This window comes from Tinamus guttatus, unplaced genomic scaffold, assembly GCF_059628265.1.
Source record: "Tinamus guttatus ecotype Peru unplaced genomic scaffold, ASM5962826v1 Tinamus_guttatus_pri_ptg000649l, whole genome shotgun sequence".
NCBI classification, from domain to species: Eukaryota; Metazoa; Chordata; class Aves; order Tinamiformes; family Tinamidae; genus Tinamus; species Tinamus guttatus.
The window spans coordinates 212,385-235,872 of NW_028289183.1; positions in this window are offsets into that span (position 1 = coordinate 212,385).

Here is a 23,488-nt window from a genome sequence, read left to right on the forward strand (position 1 = left end):
TATTGCTTCTCCATTACTTCTCTTCAGAGACTGACCCTGAGCTTCCAGTCTGGAGCTAGACTCCTCGATCACATTCTAGCTCAAAGCTGAAATTTCCACGCAGTGGGTACACTGCCATGCATGTGCAGACTGGCCACCAAATGCAGAGCTGCACGTTCTGCCTTTTCACCAGGCAGACCCAAAGTCTATAAGGAACCACAATTCTGTAGAGCAAAACGATGGTTTGGTTTGGCTGACGTGCCAATGAGCCAATCAAGGCAAACATGGGTAGTTACAGTAAAAGTTAATGCTGATAGAGATGAATCCATGCCAGCAAGAGATACACCAACCAGTTGCTGTCTTCCCGAAGCTGCTGCCAGCTCATCTCTGTAGCGGAGCCAGGTAGCAGTGTGTTAAAAAAGAAGGAAGCACTTTGGTGTCTTATATTCGTATTCTGTAGCTGTGCTAGTCCTAAAATCACATGGAAAATGTGATTGTCTTCATGTTCAGCACACCATCATACCTTTAGCTCCAGCTGACTGCCACTGCATGTCACTCATGCTTAGGCTTTTAATTTTCTTTAAATTTAACAGACTGAAAGGTCCTCTAATCATTCCATCCCAGAACTAACTGGAGGGTGACATCGCCTCCTTCCGCATGTAGAAACTTACCCCCAAAATGAAAAGTTTACACTAAAAGAAGCCAACCTTTTGTAACATGAACGTCTCTTTATGTCTTCCATGACAGCTACACCAAGTTTCATTTAAATATTGCAAAACCACTTCTATCAAATAATATTCCTTGATTACTTCAACTGCTTTGGAAAAGTCTGAAGATCTTGTGATAAGACTCAAAGGTCATTACACAACATCATGAGCTAAAGAGTCGAGGAGATTCTGTCCATTGACAATCTGTCCATTGGCAATCAGTGTCACAGAGTTCCAGGAAACGCCAACTTGATGTCAAATTAAGATGGCAATGTGAGGTCCCCAGGGTCACTACCCAGCACTGGACACTGGCAGGTGCAGTTGCATGTGCTGCTTGCAAATAAAGGATAACAGATGATTACCTGGGATCTGCACCTTGCACAGGTCCCATGGGAATTTCCCATGCTCTACTGCCTATATACGTTAAATATTAACTATTTTTGTATCTCTTTTCTTTCTCTCGTGTATATGTATACATGTGTGTGTGTGTCTATGTGTGTACGGCTTTTTTTTTTTAACATAACATCTGTGCTGTGAACAAGGATACAAGCAGAGGTATTCTGCAGTCTTTTGTGTTTCACCAGGGACTTGCTCCAAAATAAGGTTTTGGCGTAGAGATTATCTAATTACCACACAGCAGATGCACACCTTATCAGGGATTACGAAGAAAGAAAGCTTAGATCGTTCTGAATTTCCCTGTGCTGTCAACTTTAATAGGGGAAGTGTTTGTGCAGAGGGAATTATAAGTTGCAAGTAAACTGGGCAAAGTTGTTGTAAATGCCCAATTTAAAACATTTAAGAGGATGATAAAATGATTTACTGTTGGATTAAGACTCTGCCGATCCATTTTACTTAATGAATTTATCAATAGTCTGCTATGAGCAGCTGTGCCATGTGCTTTACATACAGTTTTATCTTAATTTTCTCTCCAGGAGAGATTTTTGCAGTCATATCACTGTTCAATTTACAGCTTCCTCTCCAGAGGTGATGGGCATTGAGTAGGGGTATGAACACAGGACAGCACGAGGTGAAGTGTGTGCTACAGCGCACTTCATCCCTCTGGCAACATGCAGAAAATGAGATATGATATTCTACCATAATCCTTGCCAGGTGGGTTTCACTTCAGGGCAAGCGCAGCAGCTAAATTCTTCTCATTACCCCTGGGATCACCTAATTGCAGACCTTTCCACAGGAAAGCAGAAGCTCGTGCTTTCAGAAAAGGGACTCAATGGGACCCTGTGATGTCTCTGAAGCCTGCACAAAAGCTGTGTTTTGCAGGAGTTTGAGAGAGGCCATCTGTGTTCTTTGTCCACATGGATCTTTTCCCTTTCTCCCTGGCTCTGATCTGCACTCCAGGCCTAAGCAAATGCAAGATTTCTAAATGACTGACAAAACTGGCAGCATTCTGACCATGGGACCCTGAGTACTAAGGAGTTCTAAGAGTCATTTAGTATTACCAGTCTACCTTTAAATAGTATCTTAGCCACTTACATGGAAAAAACAGCAAAGCAGACAGTGGAAAACACTGCGCAGGAGGAGCATGGTCCTGTCCAGCTCCCGTTCACTGCATGCGCAGGGCATAGGGTCCAGTTTTAGATGTCCTGGATATGAGCAAGATGCTGCAGGATGCTGAGAGGTGGAAGCCCAGATGGTGTCAGGGCCCTGCAGACACTTCCCTTTCTCAGGAGTTCAGGAGGAGCTTGCTGGTAGGGAGATGCTCCTCTTACAGCTCCTGTATGGGCAAGGGCTTTTCCCCTCATCATGTTCTCGGGCATGGCTTGTCTGAGCAGCGCTGGAAGTGCAGGTGTCATCTCTGCTGGTGACAATATCTGCCATCTGAGCTACAGGCTCATATTGGTTTAAGGAGCTGGGAAAACAGCTCCTGGCCTGGCTTCAATGTACACTTATTAGTGAAGAAACAGCTCACTTCAAAGTTGTAACCATGTATCACTATGGTAACCTTATAATTGACATTTCTGGGGTATTATAGAGTCTGAAAGTCATAAACTTAATGAAAGTATGTTTTTATTGCACTCCAGCTTCATCTCTGATTAAATCAAATTTGCATAATGGAAAGTTATTACATTTCCATGTCTAATTTCCCTTTTTTTATTCTTTTCGCTCCTTTGCCCACTGCATCTAAGGTTTTGTTTATAGCGAGGGATGCTGAAGGTCATGGCCTAAGCCATGTCTTTCCTGAAAAATGTTTTTAATAATTTGTGTTGGAGAAGCCCAGGATGTGAACCTCAGAGAAGCGGCTGCATTGTGATTCTTTGAAATGTCTCCCTTTCTTCCCAGTAATGAGAGAACCGCAGTGTTTCTACGTTATTAAGTGGTTATTGCAAGAGAGAGGTGCTGGAAGCTCCATGAAAGGTAATTTATCAAGGGGAGATGAAGCGTACTGCTGTTCCCCAGCCTTGCCCTTATGCCACCGTTGCAGAACACTTTAAGTAGTGTCTATATTTTTGTTTTCAATAAGCAAAACCTCACGTCTCTGCCAGCCAGTAAATGATAACGTGTTCCTTACAGGATTGAGTGACGACTGTTCCTAAACTCAGGTTAAGCAGAATGGCCGTAGGAGAAGATTTGTTTTCCTTGTTTTCTCCGGGATAGTGGAACAAACTGTTCTCACTACAAGTCCCTCATGTTAGAGGGCCAGACTCCCTGGACATCTCTTGCTTTTGTTTTTGTTTGCAATTGACTGTGAGCTGGTGTTTTAGTGCTTGGGACACCCCATAGCTCCTGTCCATCAGGGCTCCACCTCACTACCATGTTCCTTTTACTCCTGGGGTGTTTGGCTTTGCATTTTGGACCTGCTGCCCAGCATAGAGCATAGTTCTTCTCATTTAGGGCATTCAGCGTGACACAACTTCTCAGAAAATTTCCTCCAGAAATCCTCCTGGAACTGAATTCTAGGGTTAAATCCAACTGGGGGTTTAAATGTCTGAGATGTAGCAAGAAACACACCTGGGGAAGTCCAGGAGATGAATTGCTCTTAATCATTGCTACTTGGTCCCAAGTCATGGCCTAGCCTGACTAGACAAGCTGAAGTCTTGTGCTCTGACACGCTGTAGTGAGAGCACCTGTGGAAGGTCTGCTGAGGAGCTCCACCTGGGCACCTGAGCCACGTGTCCCACCTGCACCTCCAGCAGCCTTCCCTCAGCAACCGCTCCATGAGGCTCCCCAGCTGCCTGTGCAGCTTGTGGTTTAACTGCTTTGCTAAATCTATCTCTTTTGAACTTTGAACTTTTTATTTTGATTTTTTTGAACTTTTTTTTAACCTCTTTTGAACTTTGAGTGCCTCTCTTCTCGGATATCTAGCCCTCTCTTGTCCACCTTGTGATCATGCATGCGCTGGCAAACGCTGTCATTCTTTCCACAGCCAAATGCCTCAAACTTGCCACAGTCAAATGACAGATCCTTATTTGCCATCACCAGGGCTGAGGGCCTTTTAATGGTCTCTTGGAGATAAGGACATTCCCTGAGTTTCCCACAACTTGTTGCCCTGCTGCTGCTTCATTACCCTGGGGCACTTTGGTTTTCATGCATATGTAAATGAATTTGGGCTTTGCACAGACATCATGGGAGCTCAGAGCCTCAGTGGAGCTTGTTTCAGACTGAAACAAGCCAAGTTCTCACCATATCTGTCCCGGCTTGTCTGTCTTTCAGTGCACATGTGGCTGTTGTTGTGGCATGTTTCTGTGTGTTTCCTGGTGACGTTTCCTTCCGTTCCTGGGTGAAGGGTTCCATGTTTGTGACTGGTTCCTGCGTATCTCTGCGAGAAGACAAGGGAAAGGCAAAGCAGTGCTGCTGACCCCTGCCAATCCTTGGATGCTCTGGCCCCATATGGGGCAGGATTCCAGGCAGAGAAGTCACCCTGAGGCCGTCCCATGTTGCCCTTCCTTCTCCTGCAGGTAGGACCATCGGCCCCAGTGCTGCCCAGCCTTTCTCCCAGATGTGCTGGTCCAAATTGGTAAAGTGCAAGGGGTCCCTGGACTCCTAGCCCTGCTTTGGGCTAGCAGCCACAGACTGATTCAGGTGATTATGGTGATCACTAGGGTGATCATTGCTCTCCCTTCCTCTTCCCTATTTGTCTTCCCCACAAATACTGAAGCACTGCTTTGCTAGAAGAAACCTTCATAGTTTCTACCATTCTCTTTGCCTAAGACCTCTGCACAGGTGATACCTCTCACCAGAATTGTGCTGATTTGCCCCAGGTAGGGCCCTTTAGCCCTTGGATATGTTAGTTTTTCATTCCTCCATCCAGTGGAAACTATACACTTTCAGGGTTTGATGATTTAGCTGCAAATTAGCCATATATTTTTATATTGCTTGGATGTATTTGATATTGCTTGGCAAAAAGCAAACTTCTTTGGCTTTTTTTTTTTTTTGAGAAAACAGACAGTATTTCTTTAAAAAAAAATCAAAAGCAGTTGAAAATCTGATTTTTCTTTTCCTGAAGGAAAAGATTTGACAGCCCTCATCATGAAGTGATAAAAGCAGCACTCCAAGGATTGTGGGTAGTGGGGCTAGTACCACTAATGAAAATAAAGAGTTGTTTCCAGCAACCTTTAGCTAAAGGCTTGTGCTAAAGGGAGGGAGGAAGAAAGCCACAGCATGGGAATGGCCGGGTAAAAGGCTGCTTAATCATTTCACATGCCATCCCTGAGGAACAGCAGAAGAAGGTATAATATGAGAGCATTTCAGTCTGACACAGGGACAAAGAAATACTATTTCAGCCAAGGATCTCCTCTGAGACAGATTTCATTCACATGATGTGAGCTAGAGACCTGTCCCAGGACCATGAACACTTCTCTAAAGGATAAAAGATCCTGAGATATAGAGTGTTATGTAGCACAGGGATATACTGTGCCTCTCTTCTGCATGTATGGTGGCCACACTCTTTGCAGGAAAGCAGGTCTCCCCAGGACCAGAAAGGACTGTATGTTCCTACCCCAAGCTCCTGGTTATGAAAACCGGAGGAATATCCAGAACCAGCCAGATCTCCATGAGGAAGACATGGTTCCTTGGTAAGATGCACATTTAGAAAACGTATGAGTCATTGTCAGTAAGTGACCATTTCACCCAAAGACAGCTCCAAGCCCAGCCATGTCCACCTTGTGGCTTGCATAGCCCTTGGGAGGTCTCTACCCTTCCAAAGCTTTGCTTTAAATGACCTCTTTGGTTTCCTTCAGAGAGGCCCTTTCAGAGCCATCTGACATGACCATTTGCCCTTGGGCAGAGAGGGTCCAAATGAATAAGAACATCAGCTCCTTGGAGAAAACCCAGGTCAGTGCTCTCTTTTCATAGGAAATAAATGAAAGAAAAAAAAAGTTGCAGCTTTCTGTGAAATTTTCAGCCCCTGCTGCAAAGCACAGAAGAGTTAGAATTATTCAAAGCATAAGTCTTCAGCGTTGCTCATTTAACAAAATGAGGCCTTTTCTCTTCAGCTCAGTCTCAGAAATAGCTACATTGCTCGGATGAAATACTGCAGAATGATTCAGTCTGTGCCAGAACCCCAGCATGGAAAACTGAAGCCCAAAGGGTTCAAGTTCATCAGGGGACTAAGTACCGGAAAGCAGGGTTTTGTAATGTGAAGCACCGGCAGTTTTTATAGTTCTGGTGTTATTGGTCTCTCCTATAACACTTACATGCTTCCCGTTCAACACATGCAGAGTGCTTTTCTGGGTAGGGATCAGCCTTGAGTGAAACTGAAATCACGTGTTTGCTTTGGATGGAGAGCAAGTTTCAGCTCCCTAGGAGATCTGGAGCACTCCGAACTCGTTCAGGATGCCCTGGTAGTCCCAGGGAATTGCTCAGCCTTCAGTATTGTATATTTGTCTTGCAAGGGTCCAGGGGAAAAGATCCCTATTTTCAGGGAGCCAGGTCAGACAGAGCCAAGCAATCGCATGTGGGAGGCCACAGGGAAAACAGCCTGAACTCACAGGTGAACGTGGCTGACACGTAACACATAAAGTTGGATAAAGCTTTTTATTTTAGCAAAAGGAAGACTCACAAGTGGCTCATCCTGAAAGGAGGTAGCATGGTCTATTAAGTGCATGTATCACAGTGGCATCCCAGGACAAGTAGGTTTAGTAACAACGAGTACTCTCCTCTCCTGCCAGTAGGACAGTGTGTCCATGGTCAGGGAGGCTCCCCAGTACCCATCACCACCAGTGCAGACCTCAAAAACTGCCATGGGACAGCCTGTCACCTGGTGCTGGCTTTGGTCCTGATGTGGATTTCTATGGTCTGTGGATTTCTGTGGTGACATGTGGGCTGTGTCATCAGCCCTGTGTGGAAAGGAGGTGGGTGCCAGCTCCTGCGTTTCTGTGTCTGGGACAGGAATATACTGGCCTGTGGGCAGCCTCACACTGAGCTCACATGAACCACCTACCGTCTTCCTCCTGGGGACCCCGGGCTGCCCCGGGATACGTCAGGACTTCACTGAGAGGACAGGGCAGAGTGGGAAGAACAAAATGACCAACTGCTGCAGCAGCCCCTCTCCTGGCCACTAACAACCTCATCTCTCCTTTGGTAACATCCTGTTGCATCCGATGGAGCGCAGAGGTGCGGTCCCTCCTGGGACAGCCTGCCGTGTCCCCACTTTTACACCAGCTTGGCTGTGAGTGGATGGCCATGAAGTGATCACAAGTGATGTGCCATGGAGGCCACGGCAGCAAGGCCAGTTGCTGCTTACCTGCAGAAGAGCAAAATATCATTTGTTTCAATCATAAAAATGAAAATCAATAAAACCAGAGCAGTAAAAAAAAAAAAAAAGAGGCTCATACCTGGCAGAGCAGGACAAAGCAGGCAGTGGATTAGGCATTGGGGCAGGTTTATTGGTCCAGCTTTAATGATCCTCATGGAGGACAGAAATGCACCGGAGCCTGGCTTATAATACAGCAAGCAATGCAGTGTCAACCAAGAGATGCTGGTCCCAAAGAACCAAGCCCACACTTGGCTCAGCACTTAGCACGATGAGACATCCCACCTGGGCTGCTGTCCACAGCAAGGACCACGGCAAGGCAGCCTGCAGCCAAGAGTAACCTCAGGTAGACCCAATTTGCTGCAGCGTCGCAGGTTTTGCGTCTCCCGTGGGGCCCTGAGCGGGATGCTCCGCACTGGGAAGCAGGAGGAGGGTTGGACATGCTGCCAGGACGACTACACAGGTCATTTGTCAGCCAGTCACGCTTGGGGGCTGAGCGCTCTGCTCACTAATAGAGAAGAAACGCTGAGTCTAAAATGAAAAGTGGAGGGGAAATGATATTTCTTCATCCATTGTGTGTTGCTAATAGGCAGAGAGATCTCCCATTTATAACCAAGAATCCAAACAGTAATTGCCTTTACTGGCCCAGCCCATTTTTAATATTCCTGGGCAGCCTAATCACTATTCCTCATAGACAGGCTTTTCTAAAAATAATGATAAAAGACGTAAAAGCTGCCTGGCACATAGCGCCTGCCCCTTCCAGAACCCCCAGCCCAAGGCAGAGGGGTGAAAAGATAGTCAAAGCTACCTACAGTTTTGGGGAACAGTGGCTGCACCTGAGCAGAAGCAAGTGAACACCAGGGTGCAGGGGATGGGAATATGACACTGGTGACACGACACCGTTGCAAACTCTGCAGGCTGTACAGCAGCAACTGGCAAACCCAAAGCTTCAGAGATGTGGACCAAGTCAGAAGCATGACATAAAACATAACAAGGCAGGGTAAAGCACGTATGATGCTGTGGAGTTTCCTTTTTTGGTCCCTTGCTCTTCCAGGATAGTGGGAATCCCCTGCATGTCCCATTTCATATCTAACAGTTCTGTACAGGTGCCTTGGACACTCAGGGCATCTCAATGCCGGTCACGTTTGGATGACTGACTCAAACCTCATGTGTCAGCATTTTGGTTCTCCTGTCATTGCTGGGTGGTGTGCAAGACCTCCATCTCCCACAGATCTTCTGGCTAACACTTGTCATGGGAAGAAGACACCAGCCCTGGCCCACCATCTTTCAAGACATCTCTGTGCAGCTTTGCAGGCAAACCTGTTCCTGGAGCCCATGCAAGACTCAGCATTGACATGCCCAAAGGGCTCAAAACCCATTGTCCCAGTGACCTGGAAATTACCCTTAACACTAGACAGATTTTAGGAAAAAGGAAAAAAAAAAAAAAAGGGAAAAAAACCCAACCTGTCTATTGTGTTCCAAATCCTAGGAAGGAAGCAATGCGATTCAGATACCGACTCATGGAGATAAAGTACAATCGTGCTTATATTTTCCTGTACTGCAGATCAGTTCCCAGAAGTGCCTTTCTGCTTCATCCATCTAGCTGTCAAGGTGCTTGCACAGCCCAGTGGCTGGGATCCAACACGCGCAAAAACTTTCATGTTTGCTCCAGCTTTCATTGATGAAGAAGGTGTTTTGGGGCAGCCATATCTCACGTATCTCAGCTCTTCCCGACGCTGTGTTCTGATTCATGTGCTGTCTCCGTGGAGGAGCCAGGCATCCAGGCTTTTTGTTCCTCTTTACGGAGCAGCTGAATTCCCCCAGATATCTTTAGATATGCTAATGTCCCTGGGTAAGCAAGGGAGAGTTATCTCCTGTCTAGATAGTAAACAGAACCTGTTAAAAAGACTCCTAGTGCTTAACTACAAACATATCAGTGACTCAGGAAAGGGAAATGCTGGGTCTCAGGCAGATAAAGGTGCATATGGGAACTGTGCTTGACAAACATTTGTGTGAGTGACAGGGATGTGACACGAAGCCATCCATCCAATCTGGTGTTGGTGATGGGTTTGAACAACTCACTGCTGTCTAAGGGGGAACAGGGAACAGTGACAGCCCAGAATTAGACTTTTAGGAGTAGTCTCCTCCTCGCACTCATAGGAAGGCAAGCTGGAGGGTTGCCCCCATGTCACTTAACATGTCTCAAGGAGGGGGCTGTGGTGTGAAAAACAGTAACATATTGGACCACTCCATCTGTGCTGGATGAACAAGCTCTAATTCTGTGTAGTCTTTTGCTAGCTAAGGACTCTGGGATCACCTGCATGGCTGCACTTGCCAGGAGGGAGATACTGCAGGTAAACTGAAAGACTTAGTTTGTCCCCCACCTCTGCCACAGACTCACTACCAGCTCTGGAGCAGGTCATTTGGGCTATATCTGTGCTATGAGATGGATACGCCAACACCACTCCCAGCACTGAGGCCAGCAGATGCGCCATGGCCCACATCTCTGCTCTCCAACTCCCATCTCTCCAAATGTGGGTGGCCGCAGCCCAATTCCCTTTGGGGAATGTCCCATGGTTGTGTAAGTCTTCACCTTGCATGGAAGGTTGGCTAGCAAACATGTACCAGTGCTCCCGAGAGCCTAGTGATAGTGAGTAGCTGAGCTGCAACACCAGGAGCCTTTCTGGGATCAGTTTATTCTACTAGCGCATCCCTCCACTGTGGGTACCTGAAAAAGTGGCTGGGGAATGAGTGCTGACAATGTTCCCCTTCCCTGCCTTCTGCTATATCCCATCCATGACACTCTTTGCCCATGGCTTCATGGGCTTTCAACAGTGCATCAGACAAATCCCATGGCCAACTGCCAAGTGTCTGATGGTCTCCAAGGTCTGGGCTGGATAAGACACAAGCTGAATGGACATGGGATGGACATGAGACACTCAGGAGGTGCAGGCCGCACCACAGAGAAGTGCTTCTGTCCCCTTCAGCGTTATTCATGATGCTGAGTCCGGTCGGGAAAAGAGACTGGTCTTGCAGGGGATGATCTGGTGCCATCTAGGCAAGCACTGCCAGTTGCCCCAGTAAGGAGAGAGCACGTTAAATGCTGTGCAGCTGATGGAATTCACACTGGAACATTTGTGTGTTCGTTTCTTTCCTCTTCAGATCTGGATTTCTTCTGTGCATTATTAAATGATCCTTTAAGAATTAAACAAAATCCTGGCTAGTGCCTTTTAAATAGAAATGACCTTTACCATGATTTTTTTTTCCTGGGTGAGCGCTAGTGTATTTTAATGCCATTTTATTGTTTTTAAGGTTTGCATTTCTTGTTTGGGAAGTGAGTATGTGGAATTTGGGGGCTTATTAAGCCCTAGCAAGCAGAGAACCAATATTTGCTGAAGGCTGGTTATTCGGCACTGCTGGAATTCCTCTGCATGCACTCCAAGACTGTGCAAACCTCCTTCCATGGGTACAGGGAAGTGGGTGGCAGTGGAGCTCCGATGCAGAGAGGTTATCCCACCACTGAGGACACCTTAGGAGGTGTTTGCCTATTTGGGGGTGGTGAATCCATGGGGGCTGTGCAGAGAAGATCAGGAAACCCTCCCCATGGTGTCCATTCTATACATGTTCTCCTGCTGAGCCTGGAGCGGATCCAAGGCACCTGGAAGGTGCTGCTGCCAGGAGAGCTAAAACAGAGAGTGTGTGGAGTACAAGATAGGAGTGATGGAGAGGGACCAAATATTGGAGAGTCTTTGCAAGAAGGGATTCAGGAATACCTTGGCTGCTTGACAGGGACCTGCCAATCTTGCAGCACACACCGTCTCCAGCCCACAGAGCTGGTCCCAGTGGATGAGGTTTTCATGAGAAAATTGCCATTTTTCTGTTTCTTGGCCAGAACCTGAGCCCAGCCACCCTTAGCTCTGGGAATGGGAGTAACAAGAACACACTGGTACTGTCTACAGTCTCCCTGTAAGGAGAAGCACTTTCTAAGATAAATGAATCTGGTAGGTTAGAATATACAATGAAATCAAAGAGAAACCAGAAGGAGGTACAAAATAGATCATAGCAATATGAAGGAACAGCTGGAGTAAATTAAGTTAGGTAATTGGAGCAGGATAAGGTAAGCGAGCAGCGAAGCTGGAAGAAGCTATTCTTAGCATGAGTATTTACTCATCAGCAAATGCAATCCTCTCCTTTTCTGGCTGATGGGAGGTCTCGGAAAGGTTTGCCATTTGGCTGAATCTGCGACGCTTGGTTAGGACGTGCCAGGGAAGCCCAGGTGGGTGCAGGTGACACTGCACGATTCCCTGCACCGTACCCGGAGGAGGGAGCAGCCCCTGCGCTGCTGCAAGGAGGGCTCTGCAGCCTGCAGGACTGACTGGAGGGTTGAGCTTTATTTGAGAGCCCCAAAAGCCAGAAGGAGTTAGGGGGGCTCCAGCTCTCCTGGGAGGGAGCTGCTGTCCCCCATGGTGTCTGCTCCTGCATGGCACTGTGCTGCAGGCACCCTGGGCTTTCTTGGGAGCCACGCAGGACAAAGCTGTCCCCTAGCTGCCAGCGGCTGCACGTGCACCACAGCAGTGCCACTTCCAGCCTGATCACCTCCAGCACGCTGGCATCATGATCTCCAGAAGCTTCCCAGTGTCAGGTATAGCCTCCCAGGGGGATAACGCCAAGGAGGTCCATCCTCATCCTATGGAGGCCTGGCGAGACATGTAATGATGCATTTACACCTCCATTGTGCCACAGTACTGTGGCACAAAGTGCCCTGTTGTTGCTCTATCTGCACATGAGGGTATGTTACCTGTATCCCAAGAATCCTCATCAGTGTTTGGAACAAAATCAAGCAACCTCCATCCTTCAAGGAGAGCCGCTAACTTGATGACATAACCTGGGGACCCGTTAGGTTTTCTCCATTTGGTAAAATATCAGTTAATACAAATAGTTGGAATGAGATAGCATGCTGTGGCCTCTTCTTATCCATAAACTGCAGAAGAAAATCCCAGCAAACAATTTAGAGTAAATGCCTTCATTAAACACTTAAGTGAAGTGGTTAGGATTACAACATGTCTGTAAGCAGGGGAACAAACACGCAGATATAATCTTAGAACAAAGTGAGCGCTATGGGGACAAATCTATATGTATATAAAAGGGAACTTTTTAATGAAGAGCTGATAAGTGAATAATAATCAGAAGGGATAATTGATTATAAATGTGGAGTTTGCTCTGATCACATGGGCAGGGAGTACAGGAGTAAGATCCAGGCCAACACAGGCCACCAAGCACAGGGAAGCAGGGTGGATGCTGAGCACAGCAAGGGCTTCCCTGGCCCCTCGCCGTCCCTGAACCATTCAGCTCTCCTGACCCCTGTTTCCCAGCTGCTAAGCCTGGATGTGCTCATATTGTTCCAGCAATGCTTTTTTCTTTATTACAAGTGTGCTGTTATTTTTCAGCCTGTCCCAATAAGTTTGTCCTTTTTTTCCTGAGAGGAAGGAATAGAGGACACCCTGAGGAGTCCCTGATTTTTGCAGGAATCCCAGCTCTCAGTGGCAACTTCCTGGACCCTTTTGCAGGAGACTAAGCCACAAGAAAGAAGAGTCCACATTTGGCTTGTCTGGCTAAATTTTACCCAGTCATAAGCTAACGCAATTCGAGCAGAGGTTCATCATCTGGGCCTGGACCAACACATGTCAACATGTGGTCACCATGTATGTGGAGACCATCAGGCCTTTCATTGCTGGGCTTGTCCCCCCTGTTTTGTCTCTTGCTCTAGGAGCCTGGTGCAGAGGTGGCCTTCTTCTGGAAGAGGTCTTATTCTGGATGATGCAGCTGGGGCTTCCCCAGAGATATCTTGTTAGCTCTGATGGTGCTGTAAGAAAAGTGGGTTTAGGGGATTTCCTCTCAGCCTTGTGTCCTTGAGGAGCTTGAGGCAGCTTTGTGCTCTTCCCTCCACCAAAACATATATTTGTTGGTCTAGTAGTGGACATTAAGCAGAGATCTTTGCTGCTAAACAGAAAGGGGCAGCTGGGCAGCAGTGCACATGTAGGCACTCACAGCTCCCCCGCTCCACGCATCCCAGAGCCCGCTTCCATTCCCAGATGGATTGCAGCTGCAGGCCAAGCTACTGGCACAGAGCTTCAAGCAAATGAATTTCAGGAATCAATTTATTACCTCTGCTATTTCCTGGAGAATCCATGAAAAATTAATGCAACTCCTTAAAATATAAATAAACAAATAAAAGCAGGCAGGAAAAGTCTTGGTATGAGGCTGAGGCTTGAAGATAAAGGGTAGAAGAGAAAAAGCATCCTGGGACTTCATGGAACAACTTTTAAAAGTTATTTTTTGCTTGTTTTGCTGGAGGAAAATGAGAATAAAGAGATCATCATTATCTCAGAGTTGGTAAAACCAGAAAAGACCTTTGGTTGTGGACCTTGAGAAATTTGTCTGGTAACATTCCTGAGGGGTTGGTGTTTCTCATTTGCTCTTCTAGATAAAAAAGGCAACACTGATGCTGCATGCATCTTTTCCCTGGAACTCATCCCACAGTTGATCACAACATCACAGTTAAAATTTACTGCAAGAGCTTTTGCTTTTTATAACATTTACTAATATACTAATATATAATATATACTAATATATATACTATAACATTTACTGTCTTTTTTTTTGCTTGTTACAAATAAGAGGATGGGCAGCTTCTGTCCACTTCTTATTTCCCTCAGTCCGAGTACTATTTTATTTTTGCAGATAAAGAAGGATTTGTCAAAAGAGGTTTTAGCTGTTATTAATTCATCTGACGGAGACCAAAATGATGGTCAAGCCTTCAGATGAATAAGACTTTGATCATATCTGTGCTGTGACGTGTTTATGGATCAGGAGAGTGCTGAAGTTTGAGAAGCAAAGGTGCACTCGCCTGAGCTGCAGTGAAGATTTATCTCAGAACATTGTGTCTAATGACCTGCTCTCCCTACCCCATGTCTGGTCTCATTAAGAAGAACTAGCAGCCTAAGGAAATTCTCATCCAAAGAACTTAATTAAGGTGGTGTTAAGGTTGTAAGCACCCAGAAAGCATTTGCTATCTGGAAGTCTGGCTTTCAATTAACGCAGACAGAGAGAGATGGGCACATGGACATGGAGGAGCACAGCCACGGGAGCATCATCCTGGATGCCTGCGAGCTCTCTAAAGGTGCTCAGTCCATCTCCCAAGTGCAAAACCCATGGCAGTGGCAGAACTGCCACAGCAGAGCATCATGGCCTGGACCAGGATGGGTTCAGGTAGTGCCAGCTGTGGTTCTTACAGAAAGAAAAGAAAGAAGAGCAGCAATGCACAGTGCCCTGCACATGCTTTGGCTTCATGTAGTCTGAGCCTCGGAGAGCTGCTCCAACAGGAGCTGCATTTCTCTGTCTAGGAGCCCTGGGGGGTTACTGTGGCATGGATTGCCACAAAGCACATCTAATACAACTGTATTTCTTGTAGCAATAAGCTCCACATCAACACAGTGTTCAATATATGCTACTATTTGGAGCTTGTCATGCTTAGGTTTTCTTTATTTATTTTTCCTTTGTGCTATCTTTTCATAGAGTGGCAGTGTTAGGACACCTCTGAAAGCTACAGTACAAAGGACCCACTTTTCACTTAATAGATACAGAGTTTGGGCCTGGCTGACTGAATTAACACAAAGATGTGAAGGATGCCTGCACAGTGAAGTGAAGGATCACTGTGATCCTTCACTGTGCAGTGACTGAACCAGTGAAGGATCACAGCACAGTGCCCGCACCAGCCTGCTCACAAGAAAACTAATTCCTAGCCCGTTCTAGGCCGGGATTTGTGTCTCTTGGGAATGTGTGTGTGTGTGATGGTTTCCACAGGTTCCCGAGCCACGGTTCATCAGTGGGTCTGTGTGGTGAGTGTGCTCACACCACACTTGGTCGCATCAGCGGGAGAACTGATTCAGCTTAATGTGGCAGGTGAGATGCATCCAGATGAGTGCGCTCCGAAGCACAAACGATGAAATCTGGAGTCTTTCCAATCAGAAACAGCCTATACTAACAGGCCAGCCAGAGCCTTTCCCCGAGCTCAGGAGCGACTCCAGGCTACAGAGGATCATTCAGCAGTGGCAAATGTCTGGTACAGAAAAATCCCTCCTGCAGGTCGCTCCGAAGCTCCCCAGCCTCCCCGGCGAGCACAGCACCCGCGGGCAGGACCCGCGCTCAGCCCTACCTGCTGCCTCCAGGTCCTGCCCCATCCCAGTGTCTGCTTCCAGGACGTCCCTCATGGACACGTTGCTTCTTGTACCTTCCTCCTTAGCCTTGATCATGCTCCTGACAGAGAACTGTGGCACCACGGGAGGCCTGCTAAATTTTCCTCTTTTCTCTGGTCAGTCAGTGCATCTTGGCAGCTGTAAAAAGCCAGCAAAGCTCCACTAAGTTCCTCAGAACTCTCCTGCATCTCACCAGCTGGAAAGAATCCTTACTTTTGGGTTTTTTTGTGTGCTTTTAGTTTAGTTTTGTTTTTCTCCTTTCTTTTTTCTTTTTCCTCTAGAAAGCTATCCTCTTTCTCCTCAAGCTGCTACTTGCAGAGGAATCTCCCTCAGAGAAATCTGAATTGCTCTGCTGGGTAGACTGAAGCTGGTAAGATAGGAAAAGCTCACCTAAATCCATGATTCCCTCTTCCTCCCACTTTATTTAGGAAACATCAAAATGCTTTGGAAAGTTTCTGAAGCTGTTCAGAACTTAGATCTTTCTCTCCGAGACAGAAAAGGGCTTCTTTGTTGTTGTTAAAAAACATGAGGACTGGGAAGACATCTTGACCCCTTTTCAGAGAAACCAAGTTGTAGAAAATGTCTCTGAAAGCCCACAAAGGAGAACGAGCTTTCCTTTTGTGATTTCATACGCAGGTTTCATCAGCTTCATAGCGGGAGGGGTGTTAAACCCTGAGTCTTGGCCCGAGTCCAGCGCAGGTAATTACAATTCTGCCGACCTAAATCTCTCTGCCAGTGTCAATTCAACGTGGTGTTCTTCTTCTGTTTCCTAGCCTCGGTGAAGCTGAACTGTCCCAAGCAGTGTGTGCTGCTCATCACACGCTGCTCCTCTTCAGAGAGCTGGCACATTTGGCCATAGACAACGTGGCCTCCATTGGCCCTGGGGCAGGGATGCTGCCCTCCCTGCTCCTCCTGCAGAGCCAGGCTGCAGAGATGCAAGGGGCGGTTATGGGGGATGCCTGGGGAGATGTAGCTCACCTGGTTTTTCAGAAACATTATATCCACCCCTGTCTCCTTAGCGTGAATTTTTGTTTTCATACTCTGCGGCATTTCCTGGTGATGGTAGCAAAGGAGGAGATGGTACTGGGAGGAAAAAGAGGCTGGAATGTGGAATAAAGCAGAGGAGAGAGGGAGGAGGGGTAGAAGGATAGTTTCACTTCTGAGTTTTCATGCAGTCCAAAAGACTCCAGTTAACATTCCTGCCAGCGTGTCACACAGGGGCCTGAAAGCAGCACCCCAGAAACTCCCAAGAAGGATGTTAAAACTATCAGTGTGAAGAGCTGGGGACTATGTCCTCAAATGAAGCCACTGGGGAAACATATAGGGACTGTGTAGGCCATGAGGCTCTGCAATGAGTTATCCCGGACCAGAGCATCTCTCGTGTCAGATGCCTCACGGGGGGAGTGACCTGAGCCAGCCTGTAAATCCCATTGAGCTTCACCTCTGGGATAAAACCAAGCTATTTCCTAGGAGGAAAATGTTGCAGAGACCTGCTCAGAGACAGTTCCATTTCTGCTACAGGTCTGTGAAAATCAGCCAAACCTTGTGCTAGTTCTTTTTACTTAGCAGCACGGTGTATGGAGGAGGACAGGCACTACTTGCTGCCCGCCTGATCCAGCTCCTCCCTGCCCATCTGCAGTTAATGCAAACAGGGTCCCTGCCTTTCACACGTGTGTAAGCTACAGGCCAAGGGGTATTTCAACATGCAGACAACTGTTCTGAATTGAATATTTTCTTTCCTTTTCCTTCTTTCCTTCTTTCTTTTCTGCAATTGCATCAACGAAAAGAATGTAAAAAAGAATTTTAATAAAAGTATAACAGTAAAACCAGATCTAATCTCTAACCTTTCAAAATATAAAGAAGATATTTCATCTTCTAGGCTACACAATATTTCCCTTGCAGGGAATTTGTGGAAGTTAAATTAACCAAGTGTGTGCTCTCCTCTTGCTCATTGAGTGTAAGTGGAACATACTAAGGCTTATTCCAAAGACAAAATTAATAAAAACTAAGTGTGAAAGTTTCAAAGTTCCATCAGGTATGCTAACCAGTTCAGTCTACAAATCCCTTAAAAATACTTTGCACTGTGAAAAACACAGCTATTACAGTGATTATTCTTGGGCTTTCAGAGTGATTAGATCTGCACACAGATCTGCAGAAAGCCTTCCAAAGCCTGAGCCTATTGGCTCCAAAGTCCGAAATCAACTTATGTGGATGTCACCTGATCTTCCAACCTCTCCTTTGCATCTTATGGTCTGCTTATCATGTTGCAAAGGTAGAACATGCCCATTGATTCATCGGTGCTTCACAGCCATGAACTTTACACCTAATGTACATGGTATGCAAGGTACAAACATGGCTTGGCATCCTGATGACATTCTCTGCTATCAGGCTCCTACTCTTGCATGGATTTGTAAACCAAGCTACATGAAGCCAGCACAGGTTATCCCACACCTCCTGCAACTGGTCCTGGAGAATTAGGCTGGGGAAAAATCATCAGTCTAAGCCCCAGCTTAGATTCGATTGCCAAATGTATGTCAGAAGAGGAGACATAGTACTGGCTGTGTCCTGGGTGAGAAGCAGGAGTAGGGGAGGGAAAATCATCTGTGTTGTTATCCCACCTTGTCTGCAGGATCAGCCCCTGGAAGCAGTGGAGGATTAAACAGAACAGAGCAGTTTCTGTGTTACTGGAGTCAGTTTGACCAGTTCTACTGGAATGCAGCCATAAACCACCCCTAGGACTCCTCTTATTTCCAGGGGACCCCAAATTATTTCTTCTTATTGTGCTGAACTTCACGGGGACATGTGGGTTGAGACAATTTGGCTATAACACAAGTTCCAATGTGCAGCTCTGAGTGATGCTCACTGAATGGGCAAGAAGTTGTTACTGCTACACAGTCACTTTTAGGTGAGATATACTTTGGAAAAGGGGCCTTGAATCATGTGAGCATTTCCAGAAATATCACGATGCCTTCGATTTGTGCTCATTTCTATGGGCATTTAAGCTGAAATATATGCAGGGAGTGAAAGAGAATTTCAAATGAAAACCTGGCAAGTGTGCTCTGCACTTACCTAACCAGAACACTAAAACAGATGCAGTCTTACTTTCATCTCCAATCCTTCCCAGGCAGCATTTATGGTGAAACTAACCCAATTTTATGAAGTAGTTTGATGTTCTCAGAACCACAAGTCCTGACAAAATATGGTCCTTCCAGCGCATCCGTGCTCCGCTCTCCTGCACGCTGTGCTCGGATAACAGCTGGGATAATGCCTGCCCTCTTCTGGACTGCTCCGAGAGCCGTCGTGCCGGCTGCTGACAGCAGCAATTCCACTCCCGGCGTATGTTTTGGGCTTGTTAAACAGCAGAAGTGGCGGTAGCACCAAGATGCAAGAAGTTTCCACAAGCCCCAGGGATGTGGTAAGGGCACCCTGCCCAAGCAACAGCGCCTGCCTTCGGCATGCTACATCTCCTGCTCCTGCTCGGCGTTTCGGCATTGCTACATGCACAGAATTTATCCAGTCCTGCTGTGCAAGCAATGTTCCCATTCCTTTGTCTTCTCTGATTTTTGTAAACCTGGGGTTAGGCTATCTTTGGTCTCATTCACAGCCTTGGAAAACACTAGAGCACCCTGAGCGCCGTCCAGATGATCTGAGGTTTCTCCCACTGTGGAGACATTCACCTGTACTCAGCTGCAAAGAGAAACAGTGCCCAGCAGAAAGAGCAGACAGGATAAGTTGTGTGTTTTGAAGGCCATGCCATGCTTGAGTAACTCGTTCGCCTTATGCAGAAATCTATCCTGCTGATATAATAGTTGCAAAGAAGGGCGGTGAGCCCCGGTTCGGCTGTTCTCCTCAGCAGTCTGTCTCTTACCAGGTCACTCTGAGACCTGCTTTTCCTGCAGCCCTTCCCATATTCCCTCTGCTTCCTGGCACATTAGCATGCATTAAGCCTAGTACTGACACTTACAATGCGCATGGGCCTGGTTCTTATATAGGCAAGTGTGAAATCACGGATGCTGCTGGAGCCCACCAGAGTAAGCAAGAAAGTCCAGCTCATAAGGATACTGTGGCCATAATGTGGTGAAATATTCTTTCTCCTTTAAATCTCATCAGAACTGCTCCAGAATTCTTCCTCATCCCAGCACTTCTCCCACTGCAAGGAGGAGGGATGATTGGTGTCTTGTGCATCTCTGCTTCTGGCTTCATGCTGTCCTGATGCTCTGTGAGTAGGAAAAGTAGAGGACTGGGAGCTGGTGTGATGGGGTCTTGGGTGCCTGGGCTTTCCAGATGTGGGTACTTCAGAGGTTGACCAGCAGGGTAGGAATGTGGACAAGGATTGTGATGCCTCTGTGGGGCACAGATGGTGAAGATCATGGACTGAGTATCATAAAAATATGAGTTCCCCAGTGAAGGAGACAACTAGCCCAGAAAAATCCCCTTAGATTTGAAGGCATCTCAGGTTTTGGTCCTCCCATGGCCTAACTACAGTTACTCCCTTTAGAGGGAGCAATGTAAAGATCCCAGGCCAAGCCCTGCCAGGGAAGGTATGATACCTCCATATGAAAGTTGGGTCACATCACCCCAAGAGTAGAATATAGGTAGCACAGGAAAATCCGCTGGAATATCAAGCAGGATCATGATGCTGCCCCAGCTGTTTCAAGCAGGCAGCCAGAGGACTATGGTCAATGTACCCCACTAGGACAGACAGTCTCAGAGTCCCTCAGACTTGAGGTCACCGTGTACGTGGTCTATGGGACCAGGCTTCAGCGTGGCCGCAGCGGCCCAGGCACTGTTGTTTCTCCTTGACACCAGACCTGCAGCTTTCTATCCATGACCTGGGCACCAGGGATGGCTTCTAGCTACAGCACAGGGAAAGACCAAGTCAATCCACCAGCATGAATCCTGCCACCACAGTCACACAGAGCTTGGGCAAATATTCCTGCTCCCTTCTTTTCCAGGGGGCCTGACTCAGCCACAGGCAGCACATCCAGCACTGCTGTCTGTGTGACACCCCCTGTAAGCACATCAGACTTTTTTTTTTTTTTTTTTAAACCCAGAACTTTAGTTTCTTCTTAAGGAGCTTTTGCAAATTCAGGCAGCACAGCTTCCCTGTCTCCATGTCCTGACTACAAAGGATGCCTGATAGGCTAGGCATAAAATACAGGAATCCAATTGTTCTGCTGAGCTGCAGCCTCCATTTTAGCAGTCTTCTAGTCCCACAATGCCAACGACCTGGCCTACTTTTGCTAAACAACATTTCTGTTTCTACTTCTATTCTATTCTATTCTATTCTATTCTATTCTATTCTATTCTATTCTTAACTATAGGATTTTACTATGTGCCCACCACAGTAGCTTCTTTGCCTCCTCTAGAGGTAGTGTAAGCACAGTGTCTGTGCTCCCTTCAGGAAAAGCTTGTGCAGTCACATATCTTATCACTTATCATTTTTGTTTGTTTTTTTTTTGTGTGTGTTTATGTTAATGAATGTGTTTTGTGAACCCTGGAGCAGTAGCAGGTGGCAATGATCCTTAACCTCTGTAAGGAGGTCATTCTGGGTACCCTGAGTACACTCATCTGCAAGAGGGAACAGAGACTTCTCACAGATGAGAAATGAGAGAAAATTTATCTTATGATTAGTATAACAGAAAAAAAAAATAAAGCAAGCAGACATTACAGTGGCAATCTGAATCTAGAAAAGGTACAGAGTAGTTGTGCGTGTGACCTTTCCTCGGAGCAGGCTGAACCCTGGCTGTAAACCATCCAACTATTCCCATCTGCTTGGCCTCATCTCTGCCTTTCTCAAATTCAGATGCTTTACCTTTGTATTCCTAAGAGGCTGTTGAATATTTTGAAAAGCAAAGAAGTTCCTTCCCTGAAATAAGCACTGGCTGTCTCAGTCAAGTGCTCAGTTAGGTTTAAGAGGTAAACATTAATGTCTGGTGTCAGATATCACTAGTTGTGAGCTGATATATTTCCAAGAATCTCCACTGGTGTTCAGGAATGCAGAAAAGGTCCTAAAAGGTGATCCTCACTGGTTCTCCCAGATAAGTTATTGTTTTCAATGGAGCAGTGGGATAGTTCTCTCCAGGACTGATGCTCACTTCTGCTATGGGCAGTGTACATTACACAACTGTGCAAATGATTCAAAGCTTTTTGAAGTACAAGTGACAGCAGAAAAAGAAAAGAAAAAAAAAGCACTCTTTATCATGGCCACAGACATAGATGTAAGTGATTTGATGGCATTTTATGATCCTGGTGATCTGGCTTCCACCCTATTTATTCATTTGACAGATGCATCAGAAAATCTAGCAGTCCAGGAGGTGCTGCTTAAGTCCAGAGTCTGAGCAATTGAGCCTATTAAGTCAAGTGTTGCTTCATTCTGTGAACGTAGGAGTATAGCCTGAATTTGCTGGAGCCCATAAGTCTTCAGGGTTACAATGAATTAATGCTTCTTTTCCTGTGTTGCAGTAGCTGGGAGTGCTTAACCAGAGATGTGTCTGTCAGCCCAAGAGGTCTGGATTGTTTCCAGCCTTGAGAGAGGAGCTGAAGTCTTTTTGCGAGGATAAGTCAAGATGTGTGGGATGGGTAGCAATGAACATGACAGTCCTGGGTGGTCTGTAAGAAGATGACATCTGAGATCACACAATCTTCCTACCTGTGGCAGGCCCCTTGGTTTCTACTGTCAGATGAATAGATTTATATAAAACTGTCTTGCCAGAAAAAGATCTCCCTTATCTAGGATTTTTGGAGAAAATCAAATGCCTATCCACATCACCTTGACCCTGCCTGATCCTGTGTTATCCTTAGCATCCTCGATGAAGAGGGCAAGAACACAGAGCCTGCAGAATTATAGAGCCAAGAAGCCATGTCAGGAGAGAAAGCTATCTAAGTTCCTCACCATATTATTTCTCACATAGGAGGAAAACCTGTGATCACCACCACCCACGTTAAAACCTCTCATTTTACGTTATGATCTGCATCCAGCCTGTGGCCAGGTAATGACTTGTGCACAGTGTTGGATGCCTGCAGACTGGTTCCTTACATCTGCTTCTCTGCTTATTTGGACAGTTCTTCCTGATTCAAACTAGCTGATGATGAAGTGCCTTGAGACACAGGATAATCTGAGTGGAAGAGCAATAGCTAGGATTGCCTGGTTCCCTGGGAAAACTGTATCTGTTGGATACTGAGGGAATGGTGTCCTCCTAGGTCCGGGGCAGAGGAGGGGAAGTCTGTTCTTGTGGCTGTGAGGGCAGTGCCAACAGCATCGTTCCGTAATGGCAATGGAAATAATGAGAGTGGTAGTCACGATGCTCAAGAAGAAAGCTCTCACAGGATTGGCTTCTGTTCACAATATAGCGAGGTGAAGAAAAATAACCACCAGAACCCAATACGTGAGCAAGACATCTTCATGCTAACACCTCACTGCCACTTTTCCCTTGGCAGGCTGAGTTACCCAGTCTGGAGAAAGTCAAGACAGGTTGAAATGTCCTCCCTGAAGTTCTGGATAGGTCTAGAAAAAACATTTCACAGCAGATAACAGTAAAGGAGAAGAAGGCCATGTCTCTGTATTCCCTTCTCCCTCTCTTCACATAAGTGCTTTTTTTTTTTTAACAGGATTTCAAACCAGGGAGAAAACGAAAGGTGTCTGAAGGTGAATGAATGAGCTTTGCAGGCATCATCACTGCCACCCTTCAGGCCACAGAGATTTATTGGAGGACCCTTGTGGGACCAGCCTGTCAGTTTTGTGTCAGAGCTTCTCCCATGAGGAGACACCGCGTGACAGAGCTACCCCTGGGGGTGTCACCCTAGGACTTTCCAGGGGGGTGGAATATCTGCCAGAA